The sequence below is a fragment of the Stegodyphus dumicola genome, chromosome 7, assembly GCF_044657685.1.
Source record: "Stegodyphus dumicola isolate Sdum_Otavi_A_Nest chromosome 7, ASM4465768v1".
In the NCBI taxonomy this organism is placed as follows: Eukaryota; Metazoa; Arthropoda; class Arachnida; order Araneae; family Eresidae; genus Stegodyphus; species Stegodyphus dumicola.
In genome coordinates, this window is record NC_140774.1 from 138,246,156 (window position 1) to 138,263,171 (window position 17,016).

At 32.2% G+C, this 17,016-nt stretch overlaps 1 protein-coding gene across 1 annotated transcript in view; it reads left to right on the top strand.

Annotated features, from left to right (window-relative positions):
- Nucleotides 1-13,631: 13,631 nt before the first annotated feature.
- LOC118188104 (putative G protein-coupled receptor CG31760) overlaps nucleotides 13,632-17,016 on the top strand; it is a 367,683-nt gene continuing 364,298 nt past the window's right edge. Inside the window, exon 1 of the mRNA XM_085820854.1 lies at nucleotides 13,632-13,962. The gene's annotated coding sequence lies outside the window, so the exon portion shown is untranslated. The remainder of the gene's footprint in view (nucleotides 13,963-17,016) is intronic.

The following is a 17,016-nucleotide window of genomic DNA, read 5'->3' on the forward strand; positions in this document are numbered from 1 at the left end:
AAATAGAGAAAGCTAATCTGATTTCACTGCGAATTCGCCACAGTAAACAACAGCAGTTTTCTAAACAAACTCATAAAACAACTCCTGGATTGAGACGTACGTTTTCCTACTTTTATAAGCTTTTTTAATCACGCAGAGCACATTCTGGTATTTTCTCTTTTTTTCGAAAAGCAAAAGCGTATAGTTAGTTACAAGATATCTATTTATTAAACACGCGTGCTCCTGTATTTTAATTTTTCCGGCGTAGCTTTTACTTCAAATAAGTCGCGTGCAGCATTGCACCGGAAAATGAAACAATCAAATAGCAATTCTATTATAAATGCAAACTAAATAAATCAATACAAAAACCGTAACAATATTGTTACGCATTTGGTATTTAAATAGTTAATGTTAGTAGAATTATAAACTAAAAAATCTGAAAGGGTTCAGAATTTAAATTACGTCCAAAGGGAAAGTTTTTTAACGTTTTGGGTGTGTTACCTTTACTTATTAAATATCATGTTCTTTGCAAATAAACAATAAAATTCAGTTCAATAGCAATGTCGCGAAATAATTTTAAAATGAGTATATCTTTAAAATTTCCGATACACAGTTCCGCTCGCTGGAGATAAAAATGGTTTCCCCCCCGTACAGTGTTACCATTTTTCGCTTTGAAGTCCTTAAGTTTGTTAATAAAATATTTGTTAATGTTTTACAAAATATGAAATGGATAATAAAACAAATTCCAAATTTCAAATTTGGTCTTCCACATGCCCATATTCGTAGGAGGATTATGTCATTCAAAATTCGATGGCTGTAGGTACCGTTGTTTTATCACAGTGCGAGAAATATACATACATTTAATGCAGATTTTTTATCATTTAATTTCTTCAAATATAATGCAGGACTCTAACATTTTGTGGCAACAGTTTGAAAAGTGAAACGGACATTCAACGCAAAATCGCAAAACGAAAACAATAATCCTTTAGGGACAAAGCCCTTTCGGACTAACAAAATTGCTTTATTTCCCGTTCAGTGCAGTGCTGGACGAATATTAAAGGAACGCTAAGCAGGAAAATTAAAAATACAGCATTTAACATTTAATAAATAAATATCTCTTTTTGATTTCGAGAAATTGTTAGAACAATCTCGCGCGTGATTTAAAAAGCTTATATAAAGGAGGAAAACCTCTGATTCAGTTGTTGTTTAAGAGTTTGTTTAGAAAACTGCTCTTGTTGACGGTAGCGAATTCGCGGATTAGCTTTTTCTCTAGCTGTTTTGAATTAAGTTCTGTTGAACGTTTGAGTAGTTAAAAGATAACTACTGTAAGATATTGTAATACTGTATGAATACCTGAAGAAATTTAAGCATTTTGTTTTATTTGTTGTAATAATAATAAATTTTGTTCATTTTTCATCGGACTTGTGCATTTAATTCATAACAAACCCGTACGCACGCAACAATTTTTGGTGTCAGGATTGGAATTTTTGAATGCCAGTAACAAGAGCGATAGAAGAATAATTCAGGCAACTGATGACTACATTTACTGCTTTCCTAGAAAAGATCGAAGGGACCGTCAACTCTGTTAAAGAAGAAATGATTCCAGTCAGGAAAAGATGGAAGCTGACCAAGCATTCTTTAAAGAAGAGATTAAAACGGGACAGAAAACCGTTAAAGAAAAGATGGAAGCGATTCAGGAATCTTTTAAAGAGGAGATGATACCGTCAGGAAAAGATGGAAGAATCCATTAAAAAGGAAATGAAAGCCGTTCAAGAAAATATTGAAGAAGGTCAAGAAGAAATGAAAACAGAAATAACCTGCATAATAGAAAATAAATTTGAGGCTATAGAAGACCGAATAGGAGCGGTCGAAAATAAAGTCGGACAAATTGAAGAAAAGGTTTCATCTTTAAAAGATGAAATAGAAGAGAGAATGTCGGCTGTGCAGCAACAAGTTGAGGAAAGAGTTTTGGCCGTCCAACAACAAATTGAAGAAAGAGTTTCTGCTGTCCAAGGACATATTGAACAAAAAGTTGAAGACAGAATTTCTGCTGTCATCACCAAACAAGACACTTTAAAGAAATTCGTAGCAACGGCAGGGAGCAGTTCCGATGGTTTTAAATTCTTACCCATGCCTGCTCGTCCCTCACTGAAACTATCTACGTATGATGGGAAGACCTCTTGGCAAGTCTATAAGACGCAATTTTCAATAGTGGCGGAAGCGAATGGATGGGATTCCTAAGCTAAAGCCTGTATCTCGTCGCTTCTCTGAGAGCAGACGCAGCGGATATCCAGCAGAATCTTTCCGAAAACCAAAGATTAGACTTTGAAGCTGTATACGGCGCATTAGAATCGGTTTCAATTAAAATCCTGTTAACAGAAGCCCACGGAAACACTCCAGGAGCTCGCCACGGATCCTGAAATGCTGTTCCACTTCGCCTTTACGAAGTGCCCGAGAGAAACGAGAGAATTCCTGTCCCTGCAATACTTTATCGACAGCATCCGAGATTCTGAAATATAGAAAGCTCTGCGAATGGCGCATGTGAAGGCCATAAAAAGCACTCTGGTGTACGCCGACGCCGTGAAATTCGAGGCAGCCCAGCAAGCAACTCATAGAGATCGCTACCCAGTCAGAGCTGTGAGAGTCCACGAGCCATTGCATCAATTGATGGCTCGTTTAGATGATTTATCCAGACAAGTCAATGCTTTGGTACATAGTAGTGAGAAAAAAATGGCTCTAAGGTGTTGGAAATGTGCTGCTGAAGGACACATACGACGGCATTGCAGAACACCCCAAAGCACGGATAATAAAACGGATAATTTGACAAGACCAGTGAATGCTTTGAGACGGAATATTGGTGAGAAGAAACCGGCCCTAAAGTGCTGGAACTGTAGTGTTGAAGGTCACATTCGAAGAAAATGCAGAACACACCCAGAGCACGGAAAATAAGAGAGACGGGTTAACTAGACAACTCAATGCCTTGAAAAGAAATGTGAGTGACAAGAAATCAAAATGCTGGAACTGCAACAGTAATGGAATATCCATCAACTGGTATATCGATAGTGTTCCTAGCAATATGACCATTGACACAGGAGCTAATGTCACCATCATTCGGAGAGATTTAGCTCACCAGTTTAAGCATACTCTCATTTGCACGCCATCCTGCGCTATCCTACAGACTGCGCTTGGCGATGAAATATCCATAGCTCAGAAGTTAAACGTGAACATCACGTTCCGAAGAGCCGCCTACCATCACACGGCCTATGTGGCGGATATTACAGATCGATGCATACTCAGATTGGACTTTTTAAGGAGATACGATTTTTCCTTAGACTTCAAAAACAAAAAACTGCTTTCAGCATCTGAGGACATAACTATCCATCCTCAAAAGGGATCCTCGCCTGCAAACGCAGACATCTTGTCTGAAACATTCTGCTTAGAAAGCTGCCGAAATGATACTAGAGTGGAAGAGAAACACCAGACTACCGGCTATTCTCCATCCCAGATGCTCTTCTGTCGAGACCTTCGTCTGACGTGTAACCTCATGTTTGGTCGCTCTCCGGATGCTCCTTCATCTCCTGAGGAATACATCCAAGATGTCCAGGCCCGGTTTGAAGTGATTCACCGTTCCGCATGAGAGCGAGTCAAATTGGCGACGGAGAAGGAGAAGACGCGACACGACACGAGAGCTACTGGACATCAATTCCAAGAAGGAGACAAAGTGTGGTTACGGAACCCGATTCGACGAAAAGGACTCTGTCCGAAATTACAGCCACCTTGGGATGTTCCGTACACAGTTCTGAACAAGCTGAATGACGTCGTGGTTCGGATCCGTAAGCTATCGAACTCTAAACCTAAAATCGTTCATTACGATAGGTTAGGTCATTACTATGGCCCTAGTACGTAGTGTTAATGATTGTAAATAGTGTAAGACCACGGTCCTTTTTGTTTTTAAATGTATATTTGATTTGACTTGTATTTAGTATTTGATTTGTATTTAGTATTTGATAGCATTTGATTTGTTTAAGTTAGTTTTTGCATTTATTTGATATTGTAATGTAATGTTTATTATTGCATTTATGCCTTAGTTGTAAGTTTGGCTTTCTGTCTATGGATTGTACTGCCCGGGAGAAGTGCAGTCCATGGGGAAATGGACAGCGTTAACGATTTGGTATTTGAATAGTTAATGTTAGTAGAATTATAAATAAAATTGTTTTATTCCTCGTCAGTGCAGCGCGTGACGAATATTAAAGGAAAGCTAAACGGGAAAATTTAAAATACAAGAGCACGTGCATTTAACATTTAAAAAATAATTTCTCTTTTTGATTTCGAGAAATTACTAGAACAATCTTGCGCGTGATTTAAGAAGCTTATAAAAAGGAGGAAAACCTCTCAATTCAGTTAGCTGTTGTTTTAAGAGTTTGTTTAGAAAACTGCTCTTGTTGACTGCACTGAATTCGTGGATTAGCTTTTTCTCTAGCTGTTTTGAATTAAGTTCTGTTGAACGTTTGAGTAGTTTAAAGATAACTATTGTGAGATATTGTAATACTTTTCGAATACCTGAGGAAAATTTAGCATTTTGTTTTATTTGTTGGGATAATAATAAATTTTGTTCATTTTTTATTGGACTTGTGCATTCAATTGACAATTCACGCAACAATATATATACATTTAAAAGCAATGTAAAAAACGAATACATGCGCTTAAGCTGCTAAGTAATAAATAGAGGAGGGTTTTCTTATATCATCTCCAAGGAACACAAATTTTTTTAAAAGGATGAATTATTAGAATAATGTTTAGTCAGTATTTTAAAATGATAAATTATTGGAATAAATTTTATTCAGTAATTCAAGTAGTATTTTAAGTCAATGTTTAAAGCTATTTAGGTATCTGTTATAGTAAAAATTATTTAAAAGATATATATAAATAGTATTTTGAACCGTAAAAACTTTAAATAGTAAAAATAAAAAGTAAAATTTAAAGTACTTAAAAGGTAACTATTGTCATTGATCGTAGATTAATTGACTTGTCAAGGGGAACAAATCGATCCACTATAAAATAACAATAACCAAATTAAAAGTGAGTGTTTCGTCTTTTTTCCAAGTAAGGATCAAATTAATTATTTTGCTAGAATTAGAATATAAGTTATGAACAAAACTCTATTATTAGAAAGAAATTAATCTGGTTAAGCCATAACATGTGTCATAAACCAAATCTAATATAAAAATAAGTAATATATTCATCTTAACCTAAGGTACTCGTTACGAACTAAACTAGACTAGAACTTCACTTTAGAAAAAACATTCCGAGACACTCTTTTATTATAAAAAACATTGAAATCTGCACAGATTAATATATTTATATATATAGAAGAAGACAGTAAAAGAAATATGTACAAATTTTAATACATTATATTAGATTCAAACACTAAATTAAAACTAAAACCAAAATTAATACAGTCTTTTATTTTAAATTAAAAGTAGGAACTTATATACAAATTAAGGTACAACGCCAGAAAGGAAATTAAAATTATCTTACGTTTTTGCAAAATTTGAACGAGATGGGGAATTATAAATGTGTGAGAAAAGTAGTTTTTGGTGACGTTTTGTACTCTATTTGAGATGGTAGCCTTAAAGTGGCAAGACAATCTTACTGTTATTTGAAGGTTTCATCAGGGACTAGTTTCTTAGTAAAAGCGCTTTTAATTAGACCGAAGAAATAAATTAGTTTATTTCTTTCTAATGGTCTAAAAAAGTATAAAGAAGAAGGAGGTATCTTCACTGGTAAAGCGCTATATACCAGACTGAGAAAATTTAAATAGATCCGTACGTTTGTAACAAAGTAGAATGCCAGAAAGCAATTCTAATTTACATTATATACAAAAATTAATTACAAAATTTACAAATATTTAACTAACAGATATCAACTTATGCCGCCTTTTGAAGGTTTAGGAATAAATTATCATAACCCTATTAGTTAACAGATTTAAATTGAGTATTTAACGCCTTTTTTAAGACAGTAATTATTAAATTTATATTGTACCAAATTATTTTTAAGCAGTTGAATATGCATTCATATCACGTTTTTAATATCTATTGTGTCGTTACAAATATTTTTGATTCGATGTATTTGACTGATTTAGAAATTCGGTGAAGTTTTGTGAAGAATTAAGTTTACTAAGAATGAGGTTTCGGAATAAATTTGGGAATTTTCAATTTTGTTAAAGCTATTAAAAGGGATGAGATCATCAATGTATTTGAAAGTAAGTTCATAATAAATTAATTCTTCTTGTTTAAGTATTATTTGAAATTTAAATTCTTGACTAAACAAAGTGATAAGTGATCAGAAATACTCGTAGATGTTTGAGCTCCCATTGGTATACTTGTTTAAATATTTTATCGTCAAAGTTGATGTAATTATCAAAAGTACTGCAGTGAAGGAAGTTTTTCCATTTATTAAAGTTTAGAATAGTGAGAATTGTAGGAAAAAGTTTTGGAAGTTCAAGAAGGCTATTAAATAATTTTTTAATGGAAGAGAAGTATATACGTCTCAAAGTCACAGCAGTTAATATTTTGTATTTTGATAGTCTCTGGAAGGTATTAAGAAAAGGAATCTTATTGATAATCCAACAAAATGATGTTATGTATTATAAGTAGTGAATATTAAGTTACAGATCTTTCTAAGTTGTTGTGAAAATATATAGTTTATATTTTTCTTGTAATTATTAGTACAATTTGCTATGTATCTGAATTTAATTGGTGTTTTATGTAACTTAGAAAGAGCATAAAGGTTAACGAATCTGTTATATCTGGACATTACAGAAATATTGAGTTTTTTATGAAACGCATAAATTTTATTTATTATTATTGTAGTTTCAGCGATCTTAGTTAGTTGGTAAGTATTGGATTTGTAAAATTCTGTTTGAAGAACGTGTTTGTTGCAAAGTTCTCAAATAATGCTAAAATTAATATTTGCTTGATCTACTATTTTAGTGATTGTAAATTGCGTTTTTAAAATTTTAATACTAGACAAAAGTTTAGGCCAATTTAAAATACTATTAAACTTTAAAAGTTTAATTTTAGTTTTAATTTGTTGAAGTACTTCATCCTTCCATTTCAAAAAAGAAACATTAGTTAAACTATGCCGAATGCTAATCTTGACTATGAAGTCGTTGATGTTATTTTCTATATTTTTGTAGGAAAACTCTTATTGACGTATCGGTCAAGTCTGTATTTTGTTCCATATTTCATTAATTTTTTACGTTCTAGGTTTTCAATGATATCCATGTTTCTTGTATGTTTTGGTAGTGCGAATCAACATAGGGAAGGAATTGTGGTAATCTGCAATACAATTCTGCTGGTTCGTTTAGTTCATCGGGATTAGCGAGCAAACTGCTTAATTTTTTTTTACTTAAATGCTATAACTGGTCTGACATCACTTACCGGGAAAAATTTTACAGTTGTTCAGAATGCGAGCAAAGTTTAACTAGTCAAGTTGTGTATGCAGAATATTAATTTTAAGGTAAATTTTGCGGTGAATTTTGGATTTAGAGAGTCTGAATTTACAATAATACAAAACTTGGTCTTTAATAATTCGTATATCTATATATTCTGAAATAAAATAATTTTCTAGTAATAGCAGAAAATCGTTGTTGCAGCAATGTAACATATTAAGAAGGTATTTTTTTTGGAAAAAAGGCGGAATTTAATAAATTTACGAATTGTACCTTTAATTTAGTTTTATTTATAGTAGCTAAGAATTTTTTATTGTGAAGGACTTTTCCTCTTTTCCATCTGAGAGTTTTAATACTGTCAAGTTTAGATTGGCTGAAAATTGTGCTATTAGAGTTATTTTTGTTGACCAGTATATTTGTTGACTAGTATTAAGTCCGTAAGGACAGAGCTTACGTATTTTCAGTATATTAAGTCACTCTTGAAGCATTTGTTCCTTGATTATATGCAAAATATGTATTTTAATATTCATAAAATCATAGAGTTGTAAATGCTCTAATTCCTCTGAATATAACCGGCAATTAGAATAATCTTTAGTGCTGGTTTGTTTCGTGGTGTGCAATGTTTTAATATGAGCTCTATGATTATTAATTCTATAATTAAGATGGTTTATAATTCATCCTATATATTGAATATTTCAAATATTGCGAATAGTCATGTAGATATAAATAAAAGTTTTTCATAAAAACTGTTTTTTTTAATTGATCAGAAGAAGGTATGGCGTTAAATTTGCATGTTTTCCATCTAGTGAAAAGACAATTTATAAATTCTATATTAGAAATACGAGCAGTTGTTAAAAGTGAAGAGGCCGCTAACTTACAGTAACGTTTTAGTAGTAAAACTTTAAAAACTTAAAGTTTATGGATTTAATCTCTATAAACTTAAAAGTATCCTGGAGGTTATATATTTAAAGTTGGTTGGCAGTAAAATAGCGTTTAAAGCTGGTATTAAATTAGAATGAAAATTCTATGTAAAAGTATTTATGAGTAATTTAAAAAATCGAATACTTGCGCTAAAGCTGCTAAGTAATAAATAAATTATTTATTATTAGAAAATATTTTTTGTATATCCCCTTCAAAGAACAGAAATTTAATTAGAATGATAAATTATTGCAATAAAGTTCAGTTAGTACTTTAAAGCCATAAATTATTGGAATAAATTTTAGCCAGTAATTTAAGTAGTATTTTAAGTCAGAATTAGGGATATTTATATTTATATTGCAGTGAAAAATATTTAAAAGCTATATAGAAATCGTATTTTGAAACATAAAATTTTAAATAGTAAAAATAAAAAGTAACATTTAAAGTACTTATAAGGTAGATATTGATACTGATAGCGAATTGATTGACTTGTCAGGGGGAACACACCAATCCACTGTCAAATAACGGGGAACACACCAATCCACTGTCAAATAACAATAACCAAATTAAATGAGCGTATTTCGCCTTTTTTCCAAGTAAGGATCAAATTAATTGCTTTGCTGGAGTTAGAATATAAATTATGAACAAAACTCTATTATTAGAATGAAATAAGTCTGCTTAAGCCATAACATTTGTCATGAATCAAATCTAAAATAAAAATGAGTAATATATTCTTCTTAACTTAAGGTTATCGTTACGAACTAGACTAAACGAGATCTTCATTTTAGAAAAAACATTCCCCGACACGCTTTCATTGTATAAACAATAAAAAAACTCTTGAAATCTGCACAAAGTATTATTATTATTATTATTATATATAGAAGAAGATAGTAAAAGAAATAAGTTCAAATTAATACATTATATTAGATTCAAATGCTAAATTAAAAGTAATACATTCTTTTATTTTAAATTAAAAGTGGGAATTCATACACAAATTAAAGTACAAAGCCAGAAAGAAAGTTAAAATTAACTTAATTGTTTGCAAAATTTGAAACGAAATGGGGGAACTGTAAATGAACTCAGTAATGGAATGTGCTGTCGTATTAAGTGAGAAAAGTAGGTGACATTTTGAACTCTGTTTGAGGGATGGTTGACTTGAATTGGCGAGATAATCTTATTGTTAGTTAAAGTTGTCGTCAGAGATAGTAATTTAATCAAGCAACATTGTGTTTGCTTTTTCTTCTCTGCTTTCTATTTTGGTTAAATTTAAAACAATATTATTTTTTCTTCCTTAATCTCTCCACCATCACTGTATATATACATTGCTCCTGTAATAAAAAATCCTTTTTCTTCTTTGCCTAAGAAATGAAATCTGATAAGTATATAGAGACATTAGAATTGAATTAGACGAATGAAATTGTGTGTTAAATATCTGGGAATTCTAGTAGCATCTGAGAAACTATAAAAGGATATATGCACAATAATGAGCTATGAGATTAGACTATTAGCAACAGGTGTTCCTTGAAACGAAACCAGAGTTCTCAAAGATTATAATGTCGTGTCTATCTAGGTTGCTACCTCGAGGTTAGAATGGAGGTCATCTTTGATAGAGAGATACAATAGAGGTAATTTTCATCAGTGAATTTCACTTTTATCTCTAAAGCAAAGATAGACAGAAACAGGAGAGACCATGTAATCAACATCATCAACAAGCCTCCATCAGAATACGTCTAAGCGTCTCTATTCTTTCAGGCGGCATTAAATATTTTCTAGTACATCGTTAGGCTCGTTATAATTGTGGAGCCAGTAATTAATCTTCCAAGGTCCCTTTAAGCTACTTTGTTTCACGACAACGCTAGACCGCATAGTTGTTTATGCTCTACAGTAAATAGCATATTTGGACATACCGTGGTAATAAGTTTCTTAATAAAAGTTGATTTGAGTTTTATTTTATAGAATGCTAAACGAAAAAGAGGAGGAGATCTTGCCAGTTTTGAAGACAACGGAGAAAACAAAGACAAAAACGAAACAGTCGAAGAGCGCGAAGCACGTTTACGTTCCCAACGAAGGAAAATGAACACCAGATAAGCAGAGACCCCGAAGTACAACAAAATGAACGAATTGAAGAATCAAGAATTGCAATACAATCTTCGCAAGCCACCCATGAAAAAATCACTAGAACAGCAGGCGTGGACAAGAAAACAATACAATCTAACAAATGAGGCATTCCACTACGATCCAACGAAAGAATATAGCAAACACAAACACGTCGTAATGGGAAAAATGGATAACATCTTCCAATTTTGCAATGCGAAAAAATTCAGTAGAGAAATACCAGGAATCTGTTGCATTAATGGAAAAATTCGATTACCACCACTGAAAGCACCTCCGCAGGAATTTCTAAATTACATTACCGGGGAGACTTCAGAATCAAAACGCTTTCTTCAAAATATAAAACTGTATAACGCCTGCTTATTTCGGTGTCATTTCAATCAAAAGTTACAGAGATAAAATCGATTATGTTTTTTCCATCCAAGGAAATATCTGTCACAAAATGAGATCATTACTACCACTACACAACGAAGACTAACGGTTTTCGGTTTTCCTACACACGAACACGAAAGAAGCTGTGCAACATCTAACACCGGAGAAGTGACATTTGGAGAATGGACAGACAGTTTACTTCAAAAAAGACACCGCCAGAAAAATCGCAAGCGAACACAACATTAGCAGCTTTTTGCCAACTGTGCCAAACGGATCCACTCGCGAAAACATTACTATATGTCGACTTCGCTACTTATTATAGAACACAATAAGAAAAATCTTTCAACGACAGAAACAACGAATTCTAGTAAAGGATCCTCCAGGAAACATGAAAATTAACGCACTAGGCCAAGTATACACCCTACATTCCGAACCACACCGAATGTTTCTATCTCCGGATGTTGCTAAACGAAATACTGGAATACGGGGGCCAACAAGTTTCTCAGATCTCAAGCCTGTTGACGGTTACCTATGCCAGATGTACAGAGAAGCATGCCAGCACTTAGGAATACTGGAAAACGACAACCATTGGGAATTAACACTACAAGAAACCTCACTCATAGCCTCAGCTGAGCAAATCAGAGGTTTATTCGCCATAATTGTAACATGTAACCCATCAAATTCAAAACAGCTATGGATCTCCTTCAAAGACAGTATAAGTAATGAAGTACTGTACCAAATCAGACAAGCTTATCTTATCCAGAACTTTCCATCGAATTCAACGACGACATCTTCAATGAAACATTAGCCTAGAAGATAAATGTTTAGCAATAAAAAAAAAAAAAAAAAAAAAACAGACCTTAGAACAACTTGAGATGCCAGCACCACGAAAAGATGTTTCCAGAGTGTTAATCTGCGAAATTACGAAAGAAAAAAATCTATAAAATCAGCGAACTACTTCATTGCTTTGCTTACAACAAACCACTCCTCAATGACAATAAAAAAATACAACGTTATCATGGACCTGATCAACAACAACACTGGCGGAATTATTCATTTGGTAAAATTTCAAGAGCATCTGGATGGGATGCACTTCTAAAAGAAGCTAAAATTATCTTCTGGGATGAATGCACAATGGCACATAAAAAATCACTCGAAGCCATGGACAGAACATTACAAGACTTGCTAGGAAACTCTGAAGGAGGAGGTTTACTCATATTCTCAGGAGAGTTTCGACAAACACTTCTAGTTATCTTCAAGTCAACACCAGCTGACGAAATCAAAGCATGCTTAAAAAAGCACATCTCTGACCACAGATACAAATACTGCGACTAACAAAAACATGAGATTTGAACTATCGAAATATGAAACAACAGCACGTTTTGCTCAAGACCTTTTACAAATAGGCGAAGGCACATATCCTACTGACCAGACGACCGGCCTCATTCAACTCAACAATGACATTCAGCTCAACATTTCTGCAACATTTCCTCTACTGAAAACGAACTCATCGACCAAATTTATCAAAACGTTGTTCACAACTATACCAATCTGGAGTGGAGTTTGGAATACGAAACCTTTTTCAAAGTGCAATTTTAGCAAGTAAATATAATATTGTCGACGATATCAACTTTAATATTCAAAAGTAAATTTCTGGTGAAGAGAGAATATGCAAATCGATTGACACGAAGGTAAACGTTGCAGAAAGTGTTAACTTCCCTACAGAAGTTTTAAACTCTTTGCAAGTACCAGGAATGCCATTACACTGTCTTCGACTAAAAATTAGATATTAGTCAGAAACCTCAACTCACCCAAACTATGTAATAGAACATGGATGTTCGTCAAATAGCTATCCAGTAACATCATCGAAGTCGAACTTATGACTGGAAAGAACAAAGGATATACAGTATTTATCCCCAGAATACCAAATTAGTGTATAGTTTTACAATTAACAAAGCGCGAGGACAAACGTTTAAATATTGCGCCATCAACCTCAAAGACTCCTGCTTTTCTCACGCAGCTTGCTATGGAGTAAGAAATTCGAAAAATTTGTGCATAGTTATCCCGGCTAACAAAATGAAAAATGAAAAATGTTGTTTATAAACAAGTATTGTAAATAATTAGAATATGTTTCTAATAAAAAAATTTACCTCTTATATTTCACAGTTTATCCCTTTATTCCAACTACCACACAATCTCATATCAGCTCCCTGAGCGAAGCCGTGTTCCTCGGCTAGTTCTGAATAATTTAAAGAGCGAAATTAAAGTATAAATACATGTAATAAAACAAAGAAATTGATTTAAAAGTAAAAATAATCTCTGATATATGAAATCAAACATTACTTTACATAAAACTTGCTGTAACATCTAAAGTAAGTATTCGAAATAAAATATTAAAAGAGCAGAGTTTTTCAGCAGGTGTCAAACTGGAAAAAAAAATTCAAAAGGATAAAACCGATAATAAAATAAATATAAGTCACTAAAGATGTCTGTTATGAATGCTTACTTTAGTTTCCAGTTCGAAATATACGGACGCTTCTCTGCATGTGCCTTTATAATGCCATGTTAAAAGTGGCGTGAAATGTGTCTAAAATATTACGCAAATGATTGTAAAATTGCCTGAAGTATCTTCGCACTATATTTCTCCGAGTTGCCACTCAAATTCAAATACCCGAAATCAAATCCATTTTTGAAGCTACAGGTTCTTTCAAAGCCTTTAAATCGCCAATTTGGCGACTGAACGGGAGCCCTTGTTTTGGGTGGCAACCATTGCTGCTGCTGCTTCGGAGTCCGGCTCCAGATGCGGGAGATGCAGCTAGACCTTTGCGAGAAAAAAATTTTCTCCGACACGACATCCTATATAATTATTCCCCTAACCTTTTCTCCTCCTCTGGGACTTTTTACGGAGTAAAATTTTGAAGCTCGGGCGCCGTGAATCCGTTAATTTTTGAACTGTTGGCAATGCTTTTGGATGCTGTCAAATGAAACTTAGCTATGTTTTCAGATAGGACTGAATAGTGAATTTACTTGAAATCTATTTATATAATAGTGTAACTTCAAGATGACAATGGCTAATTCTTAAACCAATGGAAAAACGGATATCAGCGTTCAGGTGTTTTCATATTAAGGTAAGGTAATTTCTTAATTTCCTCGTATTTAACTATTTATTTATTTAATTTTATCAAGCAGCAAATATTAAGGTACTCAAGGTATTATTTGACACTGACAACGTTTAAATCTTCATAACTGAATGTGAAATTTTTAAAAACGCAATTTGTAATTAAAATATTTTAGATAATGATAAACAATTAATTTAAAATAAATTAATAGCATGCAGTCAGTTTAATTTATTTTTCTTATAAGTTTCCATAAACGAGTTCATTTATCAGACTTTGATCTCAGTGAAATATTTATGAAGTATTGAACAATAACCGGTTTTAAAAAATAATCATATAGATATATACTATATTAACAATACCTTTCAGTGTCATGACTTTTAACCGTATATTATTATGTTATATACATATATTAAAATTTAAAGAACAATTTCACAATTAAGATTTTCCCCTGGTGATTAAACACTTGCTCGAAATCATCAATTAAAGTGAAACTTCTAAACCCACTCAACTTCATCTTACTCTTAAGTACAGCTTAAACTACACAAATTCAGCAAAAAAAGGGAAAAATATGAAACTAATTTTTTCTTATGGTATTAAAATTTGTGTAATTTTTCTGCTTCCTAAAATGCGTTCTTCATTAAACACACATTGCATAAAAGTTACTGAAAATAGTTATTGATAAATATAATTTGCATACAAATTACTTAATGAATGGACATCAGAAGTGAAAATATTTTCTTTTTTTATACATAACAGTAAATGATTGTAAATTAATTGTTAACAATAAAACATTTTGTACTTTTTTTACGTGTTTTTTAAAAAAAAAGGTCATTATAAAGCTTTTAAATATTTGTAAAAAAGGGATTATTTCAAAAGTGTTTTTGAAAGTTTTAACTTAAATATAAGAGCTACTATCATTTCACATTTATTGGCATGTCAAAGCAAAAAAGAAACTGAGAACAATTAAAATGTTGAAAGAGAACTAAATAAATTGCCATTAAAATATTGAATAAAATACTGAAAATATTAAAAATATTAAGAAAATTGAAATAATGAAGTATTGCAATTGTTTAAAATACTGATATCATTGAAAATACTGAAAAAATTGAAATATTGGAACTAGTGGAATATTGAATGAAGATTACAAACTCTTTGAAGAAATTGGAAAGGGTTGCATGGTTTTTATTGGCACTCGTAGTGTAATGTCAAAGGAAACTTCGCTTTATTTCTGAGCTTGTAAAAAGATATTTTGAAATTTCGTATACTGTCACTTAAAAAAGTCAAATGTTTTTCATTAAACACTGTGTTATTACTTCTAATAATTATTGAATTTCAGGATTATTTTATCTTTTCCCTAAAACTAAAATATTAAAACTGAGATGAAAACATTCTTTGAAAACAGAATTGAGCTGTGATTTAAGATCATGATGGAGCATAGAGCTATCTACATATATTGATTTATCATTAATATAATATACTGCCGATTTTAAACCGGTTTATTTTATAATTAACAAAAGTTTTATATTATAATGAAGACTTTATAAAAACATGAGAATATACTGAATGTCTAATAAAAAATATAGTCTAATCCCGCTTTAATGAACTTTAAGGGATGGGAAATTTGGTTTGCTATATTCGATCCGACTGAAAATATGAATTCCATTACAAAAACATGTCAAAATTAAACGATGAATGAAAAAGAGAACAGATTGACATTGTCACATTTACCAAAAGAAGTGAATAGTAAATATAATTAGAAATAATACTATGAATTGAATTAAATTTATTATTGTACGAAGTTTTTAAATTTAATATTCATTCTTTACAGTCTTTGCAAAGTGTTTGACAATTTCATTAGTTTTTATCAGAAGCATTTTCCCAGATATTGGAGTATTATGGCATTTGTGAATGACGAACCATTTCAGTAATGTTCCTTCAACATTCCTGTGCTACAACTTTTCCCCCATACATAATTCTTTTCCTTTAACGAAATTATAAAGTTTGGATTTTTACGTATGATATCATCTGCAGATTTAGAGAAACCGTATTTCTGGCAAATATCGATTTGGCTGTACTCGTTTTGTATTTTTAAAATAACGCTCATCTTTTAAAGCTCGCCATGCGAAGTTTTGACACAGAAAGACAGAGGATTTAGTCAAGATATATATGAGAATTCTGCTGTTCTGGGAAAGATAAGAAAGGAAGATAATTTCGTCATCTACGGCGTCTTATCGAATGTCCAGTGAGTACGCAATCATTTTCCCAATATACGTGGGTGTAACGCCAAGATTCGAAAGTGTTTATAAAAGAAATCCTCTGTCTTACAAAAGACCTAAAAAATGCAAAATTTTTCGGAGATTCAAAATTTTCCCATATTCGGAGAATAGAACTTGAAGAGCATTAATACTCAAACAAAACGAACTACGAATAAAAAGTATCGTTTCCTAAAAGAAGAATCAACTGTAAATCCGCAAGATCAGAAGACTCACTACTTCCTCTTTTCCTGAATAACGAAAATTTCAAAATTTCCATCATATGATCAGCACTGAATAGAGTTCTGACGGGCAACTCAAAGAATTTAGAGAACCCACTCGTGTTTATTGATTAAATAATCCTGAGATATGCTTCTTTATATTCTCGTTCTTCTAAAGCTGGATGACACACCTGTTTGGCATAGCCTTTGTTTAGAACACAGATTGAAGAGGGGGGGGGAGTTGAAAGAAAACTAACATAAAGGTGTTTTCCTTTAGAAATGGAGTGTAGAATGTGGAACCCTAATATCCTAAACGAGGATAATTTTAATGGTTAGTAATTATTTCATTTAAACTTGCAGAAAATTCTGTAAATATACGAAAAATGCAAAACAATTTCATCTGTAGATATCCATGCAATTCGTTATATTCGGTTTTAATACTATAGGAGGTTCGTTTTAACAGTACAAGATCAATTAAGTCTAAAAGAAACTGAACAGAAGCAAAAGGTTTGTTCGTTATATCGAGGGTTTGTTATACCTGGGGCTTGTTATACGCCGAGTTCCTTACGAGTTCACTTGTAGTAAGAAAG